The following is a 15,100-nucleotide window of genomic DNA, read 5'->3' on the forward strand; positions in this document are numbered from 1 at the left end:
GGGCAAAAACTAAAAGCTTACCCACTAAGATCAAGAACAAAACAAGGGTGTCTGCTTTCACCACTCTTATTCAACAAAATACTGGAAGTTCTAGCCACAGTTATCAGACAAGAAAAAGAAATAAAAGGCATCCAAATTGGAAAGGAGGAAGTAAAACTGTCATTATTCACAGATGACATGATAGTATACATAGAAAACTCTATAGTTCCCACCAAAAATCTACTTGACCTATAACAATTTGGCAAAATAGTGGGATACAAAGTCCATATTCAGAAATCAAGGGCATTTCTGTACACCAACAATGAAATATAATAACAGAAACTAGGAGGGAAAAATCCCATTTACTATAGCAACAAGAAAAATTAAGTACCTAGGGATGAATTTAACCAAAGAGGTAAAAGATTTGTACTCAGAGACCTACACAAGACTGAAGAAAGATAAAAATAAGTGGAAGCATATAACATGTTCATGGATTGGAAGAATTAACATTATTGAAATGTCCATACTACCCAAAGCAATCTATAAATTCAACGCAATCCCTATTAAAGTGCCAATGACATACTTTGCAGATCTAGAACAAATATTTCAAAAATTTATATAGAACAAAAAGACCCAGAATACCTCAGTTATCTTAAGAAGGAAAAAGTAGGAGGAATCACAATATCTGATACCAAACTATACTACAAGGCCACAGTAATCAAAACAGGCTGGTATTGGCATAAGAACAGACACAGATCAAGGGAATAGAATACAGAGCCCAGAAATAAACTCATGTCTTTATGGTCGATTTATATTTGACAAAAGAAGAAGGAGCATAAAATGGAATGCAAATAGCCTCTGTAATAAATGGTGTTGGGAAAACTGGACTGGTGCACACAAAAAATGAAACTAGAACACCAACTTCCACCACACACCAAAATAAACTCAAAATGGATAAAAGACTAATTATAAGTCATGACACCATAAAAGTCACAGAGGAAAACATGGGCAGTAAAACTTCAGATATTCCATGCAGCAATATTTTCACCAATCTTTCTCCTAGGGCAAGGGAAATAAAGGAAAAAATAAATAAGTGGGACTACATCAAATTAAAAACCTTCTGCACAGCTAAAGAAACCATCATCAAAATGAAAGGGAACCAACCATATAGGAAAACATATTTGCCAATGATACCTGGACAAAGGTTTGATCTCCAAAATGAATAAAGAACTCATACAACTCAGTACAAGGAAGACAAACAATCCAACTAAAAAATGGGCAAAGGACCTGAGTAGACACTTTTCCAAGGACAACATACAGATCACCCATAGAGATATGAAAGGATGCTCAACAGCACTACCATCAGAGAGATGCAAATTAAAACCAAAATGCGATTTTACCTCACACCTGTCAGATGGCGATCATTTACAAATCATCAAACAAGTGCTGGCGAGGATGCAAAGAAAAGCGAACCCTACTGAAATATTAATGAGGATAAAGACTGGTGAAGCCACTATGGAAAACATTATGGCATTTCCTCAAAAAACTAAGAGTGGAACTGCCTTTTGACCCAGCAATTCCACTGCTGGAAATACACCCTAAGAATCCAGAAACACCAATTCAAAAGAACTTTTCTTCCCCTATGTTCACAGCAGCATTATTTACAATAGTCAAGTGCTGGAAACAGCCTAAGTGCCCATCTGTAAATGAGTGGATCAAAAAACTGTGGTATATTTACACAGTGGAACACTATGCAGCAGAAAGAAAAAACTAACTCCTACCTTTCATGACAGCATGGATGAAACTGGAGATTATGCTAAGTGAAATAAGTCAGGCAGTGAAAGACAAATACCATATGATCTCACCTATAAGAGGAACCTAATGAACCAGACAATCAGATGAGCAAAATAGAACCAGAGGCATGGAAACAAGGAACAGACTGAAAGTGACAGAGGGAAAGGGAGAGGGAAGAAGGAGAAAGGACTAGTCAAGGAACAAAATGAGTGACCAATGAACATGGACAACAGGGAGGTGACTGACCGAGGGGGCAGTGGGTGGAGGAGGGCAAAGGGGGAAGAATGGGGAGAACTGCAATACAGTAACAATAAAATATTTCTTTAAATAATGATGAAAGTCAGTCCTGACCTGTGTGGCTCAGTTGATTGTATTGTCCCACAAAGCGAAAGGTCATTGGTTCAGTTCCCAGTCAGGGCACACACCTTGGTTGCGGGTCGGACCCAGTCAGGGCTCATATGAGAGAAAACCAATTGATGTTTTTCACATCAATGTTTCTCTCTCTCTTTCTCCTTCTCTTCCCCTCTCTCTAAAAAATAAATAAAATCTTTAAAAATAATAATAATAATGAAACTGAGACCCAAGGAAGTTAATTACCTTGCCCAAGTTCCCACACATAATAATTGGTGAGATGAGAGACCAAGACAAATGTGCTTGACTTTATAGTTTGGATTATGATCCTAGTGGCTTGTGTGGTAAACATAAGGAGAGGTATTTCTTGGAATTTGTTTTGAAACTTGTGGCACAATCCTTCTAATTTATTCTCTTTCTAGAATTTCTGTACTGTACTATTTTCTGCCTAAAACCACAGACATGAATACTGTGGGTTTTCAGAGTTTGGCAAGGCATAACACGCTATAACTTCCAGCCCATCTTCTTGGAAGTGGTGTGAACCCAGAATACATGAGCATGGAGAGAAGAGCCTCCTTCCAATCCTGTGGCTGGGAACTATGTGATAACAACCAGAGAATGAATTCCCTGCCTTCTTTGAGTAGATAGATGGTAAATGTCTTAGTCTGTTTAAGCCGCCATAATAAATTCCACAGACTGGGTTGCTTATAAACAACAGAAACACATTTCTCACACTACTAGAGCCTGGGAAGTCCAAGAGCAAGGCTCTGTCAAGTCTGTTCTCTGAGGAAAGACAGATTCCTAGTTGATAAACAGCTGTCTTTTTGGTGTGTCCTTATGAGCATGTGATGAGAAGGATAAGGGAGCTCTTCCAGGTCCTTTAATAAGAGCAGCAATCCCATTCATAAAAGCTCTGTCCTCATTACTAAATTACCTCCCCAATGCCTCACCTCCAAATATCATCATATTGGGGATCAGGGTTCAACATAGGAATTTTGGAACAACTCAAACATTCAGTCTATGGCAGTAGAAGTTGTCGTTTGAATTGGAAGCAGCTCTGAATATCAGTTCACAAACTCATATAGCAAGAAAGACTTCTTCATTTTTCAAATTCAATCAATCTGGTACCCACTTTTCTTTGGGGTTCCATCTAAGTTTGAGGAGCTGGTTTGGGAACATTCCATCAGTGGTCATACCTCTACATCTCAGAGGTGGCCCCGGCACAGACATCCTCAATCACATCTGATCCCCAGTCCCTGGCCCCTGCAGATGCTTAAACTCTCTGTTCTTTCTGTAAGGCTCCCCAAGTCTCTCTCCTCCTCTTCTCCCCCTCCACAATCAACAGTATTTTTCATCTAGACTTTCAATAGTAATTCCTCCTATGAATCATCATAGAGATGTTCATATCCTTGCCTTGGCCAGGAGTAGATTAATTTTTCTCTGCACTCCTTTCTTTCTTCCGGCAATACACATAGAAAACTCTAATAATGGAATGTAGAAAAAACAAGGAAGGAAATTTCAGGGACAATTATGAATAGTATTTCAAAAAGTACATCCAACCACTAGTTAGGCATGTTCTTTTCCCCCTCAAGTGCTTGAAACAATTAGTCAAGTAAAAATTTTTAAATTTTTGAAAGCACATTTACTTATTTCCATCTTATCTACTAAAGAATAAATATAACAATGCCTCCATAGGCACATATTACCTGATACACATTCCTACTTTATCTTAAAAAGATACTTACATAAAGGCTACATAACATTCCTCCGAACAGCAAACACGAGCAAGTCATGAAAATCTAACTTAGAAATCCTTGAAGACTGCTCCATTATTATAATGATTACTGCTTAAAATCTACAATATTATTAAGCTTTGCTCATCTGACTAGTGACTTGTGTCTAAGTCAGAAGTTATTTAGCAATTATATTTCATTATACTAATAGACAGTTAAGATTTCTTTCTAGAGATGATTCTATAAAGGTTGACTTGAAAAAGAGAGCTTTCTCATCAGACAATCATCTGGAGACAGTGGCTATTGCCTATATAATCAATTCGATCAGCCATTATACTGGTCAATACCTCAGCAATTCATTCAGCAGTAATCTGTTAGATTCACTTGTCTCAGGAACTGAAATAATCGAAGTATTCTTTTCAACATTTAAGTTCACACATGAGATTAATTCCATATCTAAGTGATGCAAAATTAAAATTTTGTCATAAGAAAAAAATGGGCTTCTATTCCAAACTAAATACTATGAAATTTAACTCCTTATACTATAAAAATAAAGGTCATAACTTTAATAAATTACATCAAGATAAATATAATTTTATATAATATGCAAATAATATAGTATATGATATGATAACATTATATGAGTGAATTGAATAATCAAACAAAAATGACAAATCAGTAATAAACTTATTTGGGAGTGTCTGACTTAAGGAGGTAAACCAAGTAAAATATATCCTCAGGATGAAAAACATTTTTTCAGCCTTAGCCATTTTTTCTTCCCTAAAAAATTATATTTAGAAAACAATGAGTTGAAATCTTAATATGAGTATTACACTTTTAAATTCAGGTAAATAATGCTGCTTGAACAATCATTAGAACTCATGTAGTAAAACGATAAAACAAATGGAAATTGTTTTTCTGGTTTAAGGTAAATAATTTTGAGGAGACAAATCATAAAATCTTACTGAGAATTTACATCAATTTAATATAATCACTGGAAGTACAAAAAGGCTTCATCCTTTGCCATATATTACTGATGCAAGTGATGAATGATGATTACAGGTAATCACTCAAGAAGACTGCAAGTGATGCATTTATTAAGGTAAAGCTACAACCTGAAACTAATTGAAAATACAACCAATTTCACCTGCTCCTAAATTTTTTATTCATCTTATGGATGTCATTTTTAAAATTAATTAGTTGGCATTACTCTCAAATTTTCACTGTATTTTTACTTTAAAAACCTTTGCGTGAGTGCTAACCTTGTATTCTAGATCAAAGTCACTAATGTTTCATCTATCTCAAAAGTTTTTCAATGTAGTGACATTAATAATAGCTACTTCATTATCCACAGAGACTAAAGGCACAGTAAGTGGGGTAAGTGTCACAAGGCTGCATTGTGATGGTTTATAATGGTTCCTGTCCCCAAAGGAATTCCTTATCTCATGATATTGTTACTGAGGAGATCACACACTCATAAAAAGTCTTCCTAAGGTTTAGCTTTTATGTATCAATACATAATCTTTAATAATAAATGTGACATCATAATACATAGAGACATCAACATTTTTCAAATGCTGTTATAATGAACTCCAATATAACATAGTTTGAAATCACAAAAGACTATTAAATGTAAAAATAAAACTTTTATAGGTAAGAGTTTTTCCACTCCTGTGGCAGGTGGCAGATTGTGACTCTTCCTGTATCAAGCAGATGGAATTCCATTTGCAAAGTTATATTCACACAGTTGTCAGCATAGTCAGTAAAACAAAAATTTACCGTGCGGATTTTTATTTGTTCCTGGGGTTTTTTTACCTTAATTCTATATTTCTTTTAGTCTTTAAAATATCTGCAGGATTATTACTAGACATACACAAAGTTGGGACCATACTTTCCAGTTTTAAATGTACTGTCACTTAAATAACTTACAGCCATCCAAATTCCAATCTTATTTAAATTCCTCCATTCAGCATAACTTCTAAGATTTTTTAAATTGTTTTATTTTTTCAATTACAGTTGACAATCAGCATTATTCTGTATTAGTTTCAGGTGTACAGCACCGTGGTTAGACACAGTGGCCCCCCGATATTTCAGGTGCCCCCCTGGCCCCATACATAGTTATTACAACATTACTGGCTATATCCCCTGTGCTATAACTTCATCCCTGTGACCTAACACTCTTTCAATTTGTTTTCTCCAGAGCTTTTCTCTTTAATCCCCACCTGAAGTCTGAAGCTCTTACACTTCATAATGCCAACTCTTAAAATAAGAAGAGTCGGGGGTGGGAAAGGTTTCATCTTTCCAACTGCTATTTCTGTCCTGAAAAAGATTTACCATAATTTTGAATGACAAACTGTGTGGCATCTAATGGTCATTGCTAAGCACATTGTGACAGAAGTTACACTGAAGCCATAGCAAAGTTTCTAACTAATTTCTAAAAGGACTTTCTAAAAGTTGCTTTTCAATCAGCATTACACATATTACATCATGTTTTTGTTAATTTACTATTAATTTTTTGAGAAGTAGAAACTTTCACATTTGCCAGCAGCTGAATACTCAGTCATACTGTTCTGTAATGCAGTTAAACCATTTTTGAAATAGATTTGTGTAAACAGGTTACTATATCCTTCCATGGAAGAACTAAATGAACTTTATTTGTAAAAGCCATTAACAACGTTTTTACCACCTGTTGACCAGCAGAGTAGAAACATTATACACAAAAGCAGTGTTTATATTTGAAGAAGGTTGTGACCTATGTAATATGCATTGGTGAAAATAAAACTCATTTTGAATGTTAAATATTATACCAAATACAGGCATGTACTATTTATGACTAAATAAAATACAAATGTATATTCCATGATAAGGTCTCTGTCCACTCTTCACTTGATGAGAAATCCATCCACACCTCAGTGTCTAGAGAACAAGAAGAAAATGCAGTATCACTGATACACGGAGTTACTAAAGAGTTTTGAGCCAGAAATGAAATAGATATGTTTTTAATAAGATCACTCAGGCAACCATGTACAGGGTTGTAACCATGTAAGACTGAAGGAGGGATCAGAGACAGACAAAGCAATTAAGAAGCTGTAGTTACAGTCCAGAGTAGAATGTCAAGGTCTGGAAAAAACAGGAATGGGAAAGAGAAGTTACAATCAGGGGGAAAAATTGAGAAAAACCTCCAGGGCTTTAATGACTTATTATAGAGTAAGGGAGGGACAGTCAAATAATAGCTGCAATTTTACTAGTTTAGAATAATAAGTAAAGATTGGAGGCATTTACTAAACTGAGAAATGCAGAATGAGAATATAATTGGGGTAAAGACAAAGCTTCTATTCTGGACTAACATCCAGGTTGCCATAACTACAGCTTAAAGAGAGAGGTGTGTTTTAGAGGTCAGTGGGGTGCAAATGGTGTTTGAAGTTATGGGGGAGCTGAGTCATCCAATAAGAGCACAAAGATGTATGTGGGGGGCCAAGGACACATTTTGGGGGTTGGGAGAAAGGCCTCCTTGGGTGTCTGGGGGTTTTGCATATCTTGAAAGCAGAGGCACTGATGGCCTTTGTTCTGGGCTATCTCGTCAAAGGTGTTTGTACAGTTAATAACCTTAGAAGATGGAATCAGTGTCTCCCTCCAGAGCATAAGGAGATCTTTCTGTAGGGCGACAGTCAGGCAGACTTACAGCCCATTACAAAATATTTGGTTTCTAAGCCCAGGGCTCCTCTTCTAGAACAAAACTCATGGAGTGTTAGTGTCTCCCTGTGGGAATTAGAGCTCACAGAATGGTGCACATGCTGATTCACTAGCCATTGTTAATGCCGTGAGTAAAGAGATCCTTGTATCTGTCTGAAAAGTGGCATGAAACTGTAGCTGGTTAACTTGCCAGTAAAATCTCACACTCTTCATAGTCCTTCAGACCTGGGAAACCTCAACATTGAAGGGTTAAAATGAAAGAACCTTTCTCACAGTGTTGAAAAGGGCCAGCCAACTAGGCAAATAGAAATGGTGCTTCACAACTCAGAAAACAATTTTCAAGAAGGAAATTTTCAACAATGCAGATATGTCAAGTGAGATGAGAACTTCAAAAGGTCAATTCAATTTAGTAACATCAACAAGAACACTTTCAAGGTGAGATGGGGTACAAGAACGAGCTCCACCTGGACAGAGAGGTGAAGTTCAAGGAACTATATGGTGAAAGCAGATTGAAACATCTAAAGAAGTTTGGTCTCAAATAGAGCTTTGGTCTTTAAGAGAAGTATAAACATTTGGGACTATAGTTTGAGGGGAGGGTGAGATTAATAAAAAGGATTTTTGATGTGTATAGTTTTATGTTTTTAAATGAGAGAGAAAAAATTAAAATAAAACAGGAACCCCACTCTTTAGATGAAAAAAAAAAGAGAAAAGAGAGATTGGAGATTAGGAGGAAGGAGAAATTAAACAGAGCAAGAATTTAAATTAAGCAAATGCTTAAATGACCCCATATATTTTAAATCTTCCCAGCAACTCTTTAGGTATGGAGAAAGAAAAGTTGGATAGTTCATCACAAATGAACTTTCTGGCTAGACTGTTGGCTAAGAATATGACAGGTAGAACAAAATAAGAAACTTGGAATAGCAATGCCTAGAACACCTTATTGAAATAATAAATGAAGTTTTATGATTCAGACATCCAGGTTTCTCAATTATAAAGTGAAATAAGCCAAATCAAGGTTGTATTAGTTTCCCAAGGCTGTTGGGTGGCTTAAACAGAAATGTGCTATCTCCGAGTTTTGGAGGCTAGAAGTCCTGGGTCAAGATATAAGCAGGGTTGGCTCCTGCTGAGGCAATTGAGGGAGAATCTGCTCCATTTCTCTCCTCGAGCCTCTGGTAGTTTGCTGGCAAACTCTGGTGTTCCTCAACTCGCAGAAGCATCACCCTCCATACGGTGTTCTCCTTACATGTGTACCTGTTCATCAAATTTCCTCTTTTTATAAAGATACTAGTCATATCCTAATGACCTCATCTTAACTTGATTACATCTACAAAGACTCTATTTCCAAATAAGGTCACATCATGAGGTTAGTGCATTAGAATTTCAGTATGTCTTCTTGGAAAACACAATTCAACAAAGTTTATACTCCTCTTTCAAAGAAAAGTCTCCTCCCATTACCTCTGATACCTCCCTGAACTGCTCGAAAGTGATACCAACATGTGTTGAGGTTTTACCTACAAGGAACCTCTGGTGCTGTCTGGTATGAAACATACCTCACTAAGTAACTTCTATGTCCCTGTAACTGTGCATTAGGACTGCCATAACAAATAACCACAGACTGGTCAATTTAAACAACAAAAATGTATTTTCTCACAGCTCTTAAAGCCAGAGGTTCAAGATCAGGGTATCAGCAGATCCAGTGTCTCCTGAGACCTCTCCTTGGTTTGCAAATGTCCGCCCTCTGGCTGTGTCTTCACACGGCCATCCATCTGTACAGGCCCCTGGTATCTCTATTCCAAATTCCCTCTTCTTTTAAGGACACCAGTCAGATTGGATTAATGTCCCGCCTAACAGCTTCATTTTAATTACCTCTTTAAACACCCTGTCTCTCTAAATAAGGTCACTTTCTGAGCCACTGACAGATAGGGCTTCAACATATGAATTTGGAGAAGACATAATTTAGCCCATAACAGCTAAGTTACATACTTCCCAGAAAACATGGCGGCAAGAATTCAAGCTTATCTATTTGGTAAGAGCAGAAACAGTTCTACTCCCTACATGATTTTTTCTAACCCCATTCCAAGGTCCAGTCCACAAGTTGTTATAAGATTTCTTCACAGAGAGAAAGGAATGGGCTCTCAGCAGTTACCAGTCCCTAGAGAAGGTAATTCAAACCTGTAGCATTACATGAGAAGGAGCAATAGAGAAATAAAATAGTCAAATATGAATTAAACAAAAATGACAATTCCTTATTGCAGTTTAAAAATCAGATACAAAACTATGTAATTAAGAGAAAGAAAATTTCTAGAGTCCCTCTTACAATTGAGCAATTTCTGGCCTGAAACTCTTAGTTTACAGGAAAAGAAATGTTACATATTTATGAAATAAGACTGGAAATCAAGTACATAGATTCCTAGGTTTTTAATAACCTGAAATAAAATACATAACCTTATAGTTCACAGAAAGATGTAAATTTAGTAGCATAAATCATGAGTTGGAGGCATAAAAAAAGAAATTACAAGTTCCCAAGTATAGTTAACTCTCACAGAGTTTCACAGTCAGAAATCAGTACCAAAATCCTCCATAACCTCTCCAGTAAAATTTGCTATGGATTTACATAGTGGGTGGTCACTGAAACATAACAAACAGTTGCCTTTCAAATTTTCCGATGAAACAGATAATTGAATTAGGTTGCTTATGTAAAATCACAATGCATCATTACCAGCTGTGGGTTTCCTCCTTCCCAAATGTGCCATCACAGCATTCATGTTAAAAGTTTATTTTTAATGCATTTCTTAATACCCTCAAACAATCAACCAAAATGTCACTTGAGCTTTTCTTGCCAAGGAAAATAAAAGAACCATCATCTCTCACATTCTATCAAGTCTGTCTCCAATACTGCATTTAATGCATGCCCCAGAATGATAAATGATTACTTGCTTTGCTAAAACACTGTTCTTCTTCTAAGCATCTTAAAAATGTTCATGTAATGACCGTCTGCCTGGCTCTTTACTTGGACTTCATCAGCAACTCGATTGCAATCTCCAGAAGTGCCACACTTTGGTTAAAATCCTTCACTTATTAAATAACACTCTACTCATCAACTTATCAGGAAAGAAATAACACTACTGACACAAATTTTTAAGTATCCAAATAACATATGGCATTCTCAATTCTCAAATATCCTTGAGCGAACTCTGTGCATTATATATTGACCATAGAGGTTCATGTCTTTCGTGCATTTGTTTATTCATTAAATTCACTCATTTATCATGCAATAATTTTTTAGTGTAAGTTATGAGCAAACTACTCTATTAGGGACTGAAGATACAAGGATGAAAGAGACAGTCTAGGTCCTCAGAAGACTTCCAGTGCCTTTAGTGCCTGTTTCAACACAGAACTGGTGATGGTGGGTTGAGGCAGCAAGTAGGCATGATTGACTACCAAAAGAATCTGTGCGTGGGTGAGTACATGTTTGTGTGCACGTGCCCTTTTATTCAAAGAGCAAGATGTGATGAGATAACCATGATAGTATTAGTGTGTACAAGCATCGGTCTTTTCCATGGTGCTTACCCATAAAACCTAGCCTCTTCAGTTGGTAGTGGCAACCACCATTTTCAGGAACTTGAGCTGTGTTTGATTCACAAATGACCTTCATTCAGATAACACCCAAAATGGGATAATTGTTAGTACCACAAATGTAAATCACTTAAGCCACAATTCTATTTGTGTTAATAACACTATTCTTTTTTATTCTGCTTTCATTTAATTTAGTTAACTGTAAACAACCACTAAAATATTAATGAGATAGGCACTCCCTAAAAATGTTTAATTCAGATTCATTTTCATTAATTTATCAAAACCTATCAAATAATTAGTTCGTGTCAGGCTTTGTATTAGGCACCAAGAAAAAGTAACTATGTAAAAACTGACAAAGTTAAGCCTTCTTGCAGTTCTCATGGGAGGGATTGGGGACTATTTAAGTATACCACAATTTAAAATAAATTATCATTGAGATGAGTGCTAAAATAGAAAAGCATTTAGAAGAAACTTTGACCAGGACTGGAGGCCAATGGAAGAGTCTTAGAAAAAGTGAAGATTGATCTACAATCTCAAGGAAGAATAGAAGTAGAAGGTGAAGAAGAACTTAGGGGTAAGATGGGAAGATCATCTATAAAAAGGGAATGACCTTTAATAAGAAGACAGTTAATGACCAAAATCACACTGAAGAATGGTGTGAATAAATAGGAAGCAGGAGTGACAAATGTGAATATAAAAAAGATGCAGAGGAGGAGGAAGGATGCCAGGCTATGCTTGGGTTTCAAGACTTCATTCAAAATTTTGGTCTTTATCCTAAGAGCCATGAAAACCAATTAAAGTATTTTTTTAAACTAGGTATTTGGGTGAGGTAGGACTGACATACAAAAATTGGTATATATTAATGTATGCAACTTGCTGAGTGTAGAGATAACTATACACCCATGATTCCATCACCACAGTCAATGCCAGAAGCATATCTATCACCTCCAAAAGTGTCCTCCTAGACTTTTTATTAATTTTTTTTCTGTGATAAAAACACTTAAGATCTACCTCTTCACAAATCTTCAAGCATAAGACAGAGACTGTGAACAATAGGCACTGTGCCGTACTTACTCACCTTGCATAATGAAGCTTCGTACCTTTGGATCAAAGCTCCCCGTTTGTCCCTGGACCCTGGCAACTACTACTCCACTCTCTGCTCCGGGAGTTTTATCATTTTTGATTACTCATGTAAGTGGGATGAAGTAGTATTTGTCCTTCTGTCACTGGCTTATTCCACTTAACATAATGTCCTCCAGAATCATCTACATTGTCACAAATGGCAGCATTTCCAGAGATGGCTGCTTCTTCAAAGTGTTGTTTTAGTAATATTCTTTACATAATTCTTTAATCATATAAAATTTTCTTTATATGTTTGTAAATTGTGTATATCCTGAATGTATTTAAATTCACTATTATTCAACCAAGCAAAACCTAAATTCTTCATAAAAATTTAATTTATTTTGAAATACTTGTGGTTATTTTACTTTTTCTCAAAGAGTATGACCCTGCTGGGTTTCTTGCAAACATACCTATTTTTAACCCAAGGGCACATGATTGATTCTCTCTTAAATCAATTATTCTTCCCAGAGAAAAATCTGTATACAAATAGGGACAGGCTACTTTAAATTAATTAATGTCATGCTGTTCGTCTTCAATGTGTCATCAGTAAGTAAATGAAAAGAAGTCAGTAAAGTGTGGCAGTATGCTGGCTGAATCTTAATCACCAAGTTCATTCCTCCATTGACATACCCTTCCAGCACTTTCTGCCATTTTCTCTGCACTTCTCCCTCTTCACTGAGTCAACCTGCAATTCTCCTACATTGATTCTGCTTCTTTGTCCCTCAGGGGTTCATGAATGATAAACACAGCTGGATAGTCAACAAAGGTCTAATCTGAAAACCATCCCTACCATTTCTCTTATAAACCATTTTGAATTCATGCTAATTCCATCTTCAGTTCTTTGAAGTGTTGTCTCAGTTCAGCCTTCACTTTTGGAACTTTCATCACATCAGCCATATCCTGATGTTTCTGTCACTCATTGTGGATGTTTTCTGAAATCGTAATCATAATTCCCTACATCACAAAGTAGTACTGTTTTTTCAAAATCAGAAGAAATGATGGCTTTCTGTAGGAGCTCTTTTTTTTCCTTGATCTAAATATAGTTTTATGCTTTTTTTGTTTTGTTTTTGCAGGTAAATTAACAGGCCAACCCCCAAACCTAGATCAGGGTCTGGGCTGTTGCTTGTTATTTTCAAAAGTTTATACTTTGTACTTTTCAGAAAGTCTTTTTTGTCAGTGAACTCACACTCTATCATTTTACAGTCTGGTGATTCCTCATTTTTTATATTCTTTCTCCCCTTCTCCTTCCTCTTGTTGCTCCAAAGCCAACCTCATTCACCTTGTCTTCTATCAAGACTCAATCCAGGGGTTATATAACAACACATTGTGACATGGCTGGTCCAGTGAGTCTATATTCAATGATTTATTTTGATCATTATTTTCTGCTAAACACAGTGTTTTGATTATTTTCATTGCTTCAGATATTTGGCTAGCATAAACAGTGAGAACCAATAAGACAGAATCACTTTTAACCTGGGTTGTGACAAGTTTAGACATTGCACAGTTCAGTACCACAGTCAAAATCTACATTTTAGAGTTTTATATTTTCTCTCATGCCTACTTTTGCACTTATTCCATCATCTTCATCATTGCTGCCACCAATATCAAGTTGCGGGAAGTCTTTTGTTGGTGCTCCTTCTCTTTTTATCCCATTCCCTTCTACAACTGCAATTGCTTGAGCTAAAAATCTCACTACAATTTGTATTTGATGTTTTTAACATATTTCACTATTTTAAGAACTTGATCGTCTTTGAGTAATGCATGACGACTAAATTAAACTAATTTCAGGCATGAAAGGTCTCAAAAAAATTATTTCCCAAGCGTCCTTCATCAAGAAACTACCAAAAAAATATCTAAGAAAGAGAAAGGTATGAAAGCAGGAGCTTTGAGAAGTTGAGGGGGAGGGGGAGTACAAGCACTCCCCTAAGAAAGGGGAAGGAATATCCCCAGAGAGCCGTCATTCCTGCAGATGGAGCAACCATTCCAGTTGGGAGAATGCGACACAAGAGACAGAAAGTGAGCTGTTATTACACCCCTATCACACTTTGTTTTTAACTCGAGGACAGAACGATCACTCATTCTAATCCAGAATCTTTTCTGTACTTGAATCACCATGATTATGTTCTATAAAATTCCTACAATCCCACTATGTTCCGCCACCATGGAATGGCTAATGATTGGGGAAGGGGCAAGTATTGTTTCAATATTAGTGGCTGACCTTCTAAACCAGCCTACTATCCAGCTTCACATGTGCATAATGCCCCGAGGCCAAATTAATAATTATATCATCATAAGCCATAAGAAACTTGGAAAAAATTCTGTAGTATTTGCATCTCATCTTAAATTTGATTTTATTAGAACAACTCTGTCACACCACTGGTTGGTTTGTTTTTCACCTCTCTGATCAATCTCTCTCTCTCTCTCTATATATATATATATACATATATATATAAACAGTTTTTCATCACAGATATGTATATTGTGATATCACATATACCATATTTATATGTGATGATATATATGCATACTTTCTGATATGCATTTTCAATTATGTAGCATATATAATAATAAATTATACATATTTGTCAATAAATACCATGTTACCATGTGATATATTACATATGTGATAGGATGAATATATAGTTATAGAGAGATAAAGGTAGAGATAGGCAGAGAGAAGAGACAGAGATAATAGAGATACGTCTGTGATGAAAGTGTGTAGCTATAAGTACAATCATCCTGGAACTGGCTGGCACAGGGCTGCTTTCTTCTTTGTGCTTCTCAGTCCTCAAAACTGCAAAGCATTCTATCACCTCCTGCACAATTCCTCACCCACTCTGTGTGTGTGTCAC

At 36.2% G+C, this 15,100-nt stretch overlaps 1 protein-coding gene across 1 annotated transcript in view; it reads right to left on the minus strand.

Annotated features, from left to right (window-relative positions):
* Nucleotides 1-15,100, minus strand: part of CHODL (chondrolectin) — a 277,081-nt gene that overhangs the window by 120,840 nt on the left and 141,141 nt on the right. The gene's annotated exons all lie outside the window — the stretch shown is intronic.

This window comes from Desmodus rotundus, chromosome 2 (genome assembly GCF_022682495.2).
Source record: "Desmodus rotundus isolate HL8 chromosome 2, HLdesRot8A.1, whole genome shotgun sequence".
In the NCBI taxonomy this organism is placed as follows: Eukaryota; Metazoa; Chordata; class Mammalia; order Chiroptera; family Phyllostomidae; genus Desmodus; species Desmodus rotundus.